Here is a 6000-nt window from a genome sequence, read left to right as displayed (position 1 = left end):
TAAAAGACACAGAGTAGGAAGATGGATCAGAAAACACAACCCAACAATATGTTGTCTACAGGAAACTCACCTAACGCAACAAGACAAACACAGACTTAAAGTGAAAGGATGGAAAACTATCATTCAAGCCAATGGCCCACAAGAAAGGGCAGGAACAGCTATTCTCATATCTGACATGATAGACTTTAAAATACATAAGATTAAAAAAGATAGGAATGGACACTACTTAATGCTCAGAGGATCAGTCAATCAAGAGGACTTAACAATTATTAATATCTATGCACCCAATGAGAAGCCATCTAAATACATCAAACTTCTACTGAAAGAGCTACAGCAATATATTAACAGTAACACAATCATAGTAGGGGACTTCAACACCCCATTATCTCAACTTGACAGATCATCCAGGAAGAAAATCAGTAAAGACATAAGGGAGCTAAATGAAGAGATAGATAAACTAGAACTATTGGACATTTTCAGAGTCATTCATCCCAAGAAACTGGAATACACATTTTACTCAAATCCACATGGATCATTCTCAAGGATAGACCATATGTTAGGCCACAAAGACAGCATCAGCCTATTCAAGAGCACTGAAATCATCCCAAGCATCTTCTCAGACCACAGTGGAATTAAACTAACACTTAACAATCAACAAAAGATTAGTAACAGTGCCAAAATGTGGAAGCTCAACAGTACACTTCTTAACAACTTCTGGGTCAAAGAGGAAATCAAGGAAGAAATCAAAATGTTTCGAGAGTTCAATGAAAATGAAGACACAAGCTATCAAAATATTTGGGACACAGCTAAAGCAGTCCTAAGAGGGAAGTTCATAGCTATACAAGCACACATTAGGAAACAAGAAAAGGCACAAATAAACAGCCTGACTGCACATCTTAAAGACCTAGAAGAAGAACAACAAAGGAACCCTAAAGCAACCAGAAGGACAGAAATTACTAAAGTTAGGGCAGAAATAAGTAACTTTGAGAATAGGAAAACCATACAAAAGATCAATGAAAGTAAATGTTGGTTCTTCGAAAGAGTAAACAAAATCGACAAACCTTTAGCCAGATTCACAAAACAAAAAAGGGAGAAGACCCAAATAAATCAGATAGTAAATGAAAGAGGAGATATCACAACAGACACTGCAGAAATTCAACATATCATGCGAGGCTTCTATGAACAACTATATGCCACCAAGTTAGAGAACCTGGAAGAAATGAATGATTTCCTAGATACCTACCAACTTCCAAAACTAAGTAAAGAGGCAGTGGATAACATGAACAGGCCCATCACAGCTAATGAAATTGAAACAGTTATCAAAAATCTTCCCAAAAATAAAAGTCCTGGACCAGATGGTTTTACAAATGAATTCTACAAAACTTTCAAAGAAGAACTAATACCTCTACTTTTAAAAGTCTTCCAGAAGATTGAAGACACTGGAATACTCCCTGCCAGCTTCTATGAAGCCAACATCACCCTGATACCAAAAGCAGACAGGGACACAACCAAAAAAGAAAACTACAGACCAATATCTCTGATGAACATAGATGCTAAAATATTGAACAAAATTCTAGCCAACCGGATACAGCAGTATATCAAAAAGATTGTTCATCATGACCAAGTGGGGTTTATCCCAGGCATGCAAGGTTGGTTTAATATACGTAAATCAATCAATGTGATCCATCACATCAACAAAAGCAAGACCAAAAACCACATGGTCATATCAATAGATGCAGAGAAAGCCTTTGACAAAATACAACATCCCTTTATGATCAAAACACTACAAAAAATAGGAATAGATGGAAAGTTCCTGAAGATAGTGGAGTCTATATATAGCAAACCTACAGCCAACATCATACTCAATGGTGAAAAACTGGAAGCATTTCCCCTCAGATCAGGTACTAGACAGGGCTGCCCACTATCACCATTACTATTCAACATAGTGTTGGAAGTTCTTGCCATAGCAATCAGGCAGGAGCAAGGAATTAAAGGAATACAGATTGGAAGAGAAGAAGTCAAACTCTCCTTATTTGCAGATGACATGATAGTATACATGGAAAAACCTAAGGAATCTAGCAAGAAGCTTTTGGAAATCATCAGGCAATACAGTAATGTGTCAGGCTATAAAATTAACATTCAAAAGTCAGTGGCATTCCTCTATGCAAACACTAAGTTAGAAGAAATTGAAATCCAGAAATCAGTTCCTTTTCTATAGCAACAAAAACAATAAAATATCTAGGAATAAACCTAACCAAAGAAGTGAAAGACTTGTATACTGAAAATTATGAGTCACTACTCAAAGAAATTGAAAAAGACACAAAGAAGTGGAAAGATATTCCATGCTCATGGGTTGGAAGAATTAACATCATCAAAATGACTATATTACCCAGAGCCATCTACAAATTTAATGCTATCCCCATCAAGATCCCAAGCACATTTTTTAGGAGAATAGAACAAATGCTACAAATGTTTATCTGGAACCAGAAAAGACCTAGAATTGCCAAAACAATCTTGAGAAAAAAGAACAGAACCGGAGGCATCACACTGCCAGATCTCAAACTATATTATAGGGCCATTGTCATCAAAACTGCTTGGTACTGGAACATGAACAGACACACTGACCAGTGGAATAGAATTGAGAGCCCAGAAATGAGGCCCCACACCTATGGACATCTAATCTTTGACAAAGGGGCCCAGACAATTACATGGGGAAAGCAGAATCTCTTCAACAAATGGTGTTGGAAACAATGGGTTGAAACATGCAGAAGAATGAAGCTGAATCACTGTATTTCATCAAATACAAAAGTAAATTCCAAGTGGATCAAGGACTTGGATGTTAGACCAGAAACTATCAGATACTTAGAGGAAAATATTGGAAGAACTTTTTTCCGCATAAATTTTAAAGACATTTTCAATGAAACGAATCCAATTACAAGGAAGACTAAGGCAAGTATAAACCTATGGGACTACATCAAATTAAAAAGCTTCTTCACAGCAAAAGAAACCACTACCCAAATCAAGAGACCCCTCACAGAATGGGAGAAGATCTTTACATGCCATACATCAGATAAGAGTTTAATAACCAACATATATAAAGAGCTTACCTGACTCAACAACAAGACAACAAATAACCCCATCCAAAAATGGGGTGAGGAATTGGACAGAATATTCACCACAGAAGAGATCCAAAAGGCCGAGAAACACATGAAAAAATGCTCCAAGTCTCTGATTGTCAGAGAAATGCAAATCAAGACAACAATGAGATATCACTTCACTCCTGTGAGAATGTCACACATCAGAAAAGGCAACAGCAGCAAATGCTGGAGAGGGTGTGGGGTCAAAGGAACCCTCCTGCACTGCTGGTGGGAATGTCAATTGGTCCAACCTCTGTGGAGAACAGTCTGGAGAACTCTCAGAAGGCTAGAAATGGACCTACCTTATGACCCTGCAATTCCCCTCCTGGGGATATATCCTAAGGAACCCAACACATCCATCCAAAAAGATCTGTGTACACATATGTTCTTGGCAGCACAATTTGTAATAGCCAAAACCTGGAAGCAACCCAGGTGTCCAACAACAGATGAGTGGCTGAGCAAGTTGTGGTATATATACTCAATGGAATACTACTCAGCTGTAAAAAATGGTGACTTCAGCGTTTTCAGCCGATCTTGGATGGACCTTGAAAAAATCATGTTGAGTGAAATAAGTCAGAAACAGAAGGATGAATATGGGATGATCTCACTCTCAGGCCGAAGTTGAAAAACAAGATTAGAAAAGAAAACACAAGTCGAACCTGAAATGGAATTGGAGTATTACACCAAAGTAAAAGACTGGGGTGGGTGGGTGGGGAGAATACAGGTCCATGAAAAATGATGAATGAAATAGTGGGGGTTGTATTGCTAAATGGGAATCTGGGGAATGTTATGCATGTAAAAAAAAAAAAAAAAGAAGTAGAAACGCAAAGCAGAAATTGACTGAGTTTGGAGTATGGCACCAAAGTAAGAAAGCAGAAGTATACTAGAGTTTGCAGTGAGTACCTCCCTAATACTTCCTCTCCACTTTTCCAAGCTTTGGGTCCATGATTGCTCAACAATTTGTTTGGCTTTGTATGTTAACTCTCTTTTCAGTCACCAGGTTCCAGGTGTCATCAGGATGCCGGCCAGACTTCCCTGGATTGAAGACACCACCAATGTGTCCTGGAGCTCAGCTTCCCCAGAAACCCATCCTACTAGGGAAAGAGAGAGGCAGACTGGGAGTATGGACCGACCAGTCAACGCCCATGTTCAGCGAGGAAGCAATTACAGAAGCCAGACCTTCTACCTTCTGCAACCCTCAATGACCCTGGGTCCATGCTCCCAGAGGGATAGAGAATGGGAAAGCTATCGGGGGAGGGGGTGGGATATGGAGATTGGGCGGTGGGAATAGTGTGTAGTTGTACCCCTCCTACCCTATGGTTTTGTTAATTAATCCTTTCTTAAATAAAAAAATAATAATAACAATAATAACTACAACAATAAAACAACAAGGGCAACAAAAGGGAATAAATAAATAAATATTAAAAAAAAGAATTTTAAAAAAGTGGCAGGTTTCATTCACTATTGAAACTGAAGGAAATCTGCTGAGGCCTGACCCCTACCCTCACCAAAAGAACTTATCTCACTGTAACAGACTGAAGGGGATGGGCTGGAAACAAGCAGACCTTCACCTACACAGAAGAACTTACTCCTGCCTACACCGGACACATCTGACCAGAAATATCTCTGAGTGGATTATAAATCTAAGACCACCATTGCCAAAAATATCCCTTGAGTTAAGGAGCTAAAACCCAATAAACCCCCTGGCTGGGCTCTCACTTCCCTGACCAGGGCTCCTAAAGACACCCCACCCCCAGCCCCACAGGCTACTGTAGCTGCTCTTCTCAGGCTTTTCCTTGGCTATTACATTAAAATGTTCCTTGGTCTACACACCTGACTCTACTTGTCTTATTTCTGTTTCATATTTCTAACAGAAACTTTCTGCAACTATTGGGAGTTCATTCTATCATTGTGGGACTTTTGGGGGTACATGTTCAAAATCTCCGTAATAAAAAGTAAAAACAAGAACTCAGTCAGAAATAGTTTAATAGCAATTTTTTAGTTCTGCTATTTTTAGTTCCAGAAAATACAAAAACATGATTTTACTGGAAGTAAAATTGATGGTGTTGGGCTGGTGCAGTAGCGCAGCTGGGTAGTGTGTTGCTTTGCTATGTGCACCACCCGCGTTCAAGCCCGTCCCCTGCCACACTGAAGGGAAACTTCATTGCTGTCAACTCTTTGCTTTAGAAGTTCTCTCTGCTTTGCTGCCTCTGTCTAAAACTAAAATAAAATGAGCAGCTTTGAGCTCCCTGGTTCATTTCCCAGTACTACCATAAGCCAGAGCTGAGCAGTGCTCTGGTAAATAAATAAGAAGAAATAACATTTAAAGTAACAGCATCTCAGAATCAGTGGGAAGGGGTTAGGGGGGAGACATGACTTAGAGAAAACACAAAAATTAACTCAGCTTAAAATATTCCCCCAGGGGCTGGGTGGTAGCACAGCGGGTTAAGCGCATGTGGCACAAAGCACAAGGACTGGCGTAGGGATCTCGGTTCGAGCCCCTAGCTCCCCACCTGCAGGGAAGTCGCTTCACAAGCTGTGAAGCGGGTCTGCAGATGTCTGTCTTTCTCTGCCTCTCTCTGTCTTCCCTTCCTCTCTCCATTTCTCTCTGTCCTATCCAACAACGACATCAATAATAACTACAACAAAACAAGGGCAACAATAAAAGGGAATATATATATATATATATATATATATATATATATATATATATATATATATATTCCCCCAAACTGGGAGAGTCAGGTGGGTAGTGCAGCGGGTTAAGCGCAGGTGGCACAAATTGCAAGGACCCGTGGCAGGATCCCGGTTCGAGCCCCCCGCTCCCCACCTGCAGGGGAGTCGCTTCACAAATGGTGAAGCA

The sequence above is a fragment of the Erinaceus europaeus genome, chromosome 9 (assembly GCF_950295315.1).
Source record: "Erinaceus europaeus chromosome 9, mEriEur2.1, whole genome shotgun sequence".
NCBI lineage: Eukaryota > Metazoa > Chordata > Mammalia > Eulipotyphla > Erinaceidae > Erinaceus > Erinaceus europaeus.
This window is presented reverse-complemented; position numbering follows the sequence as displayed.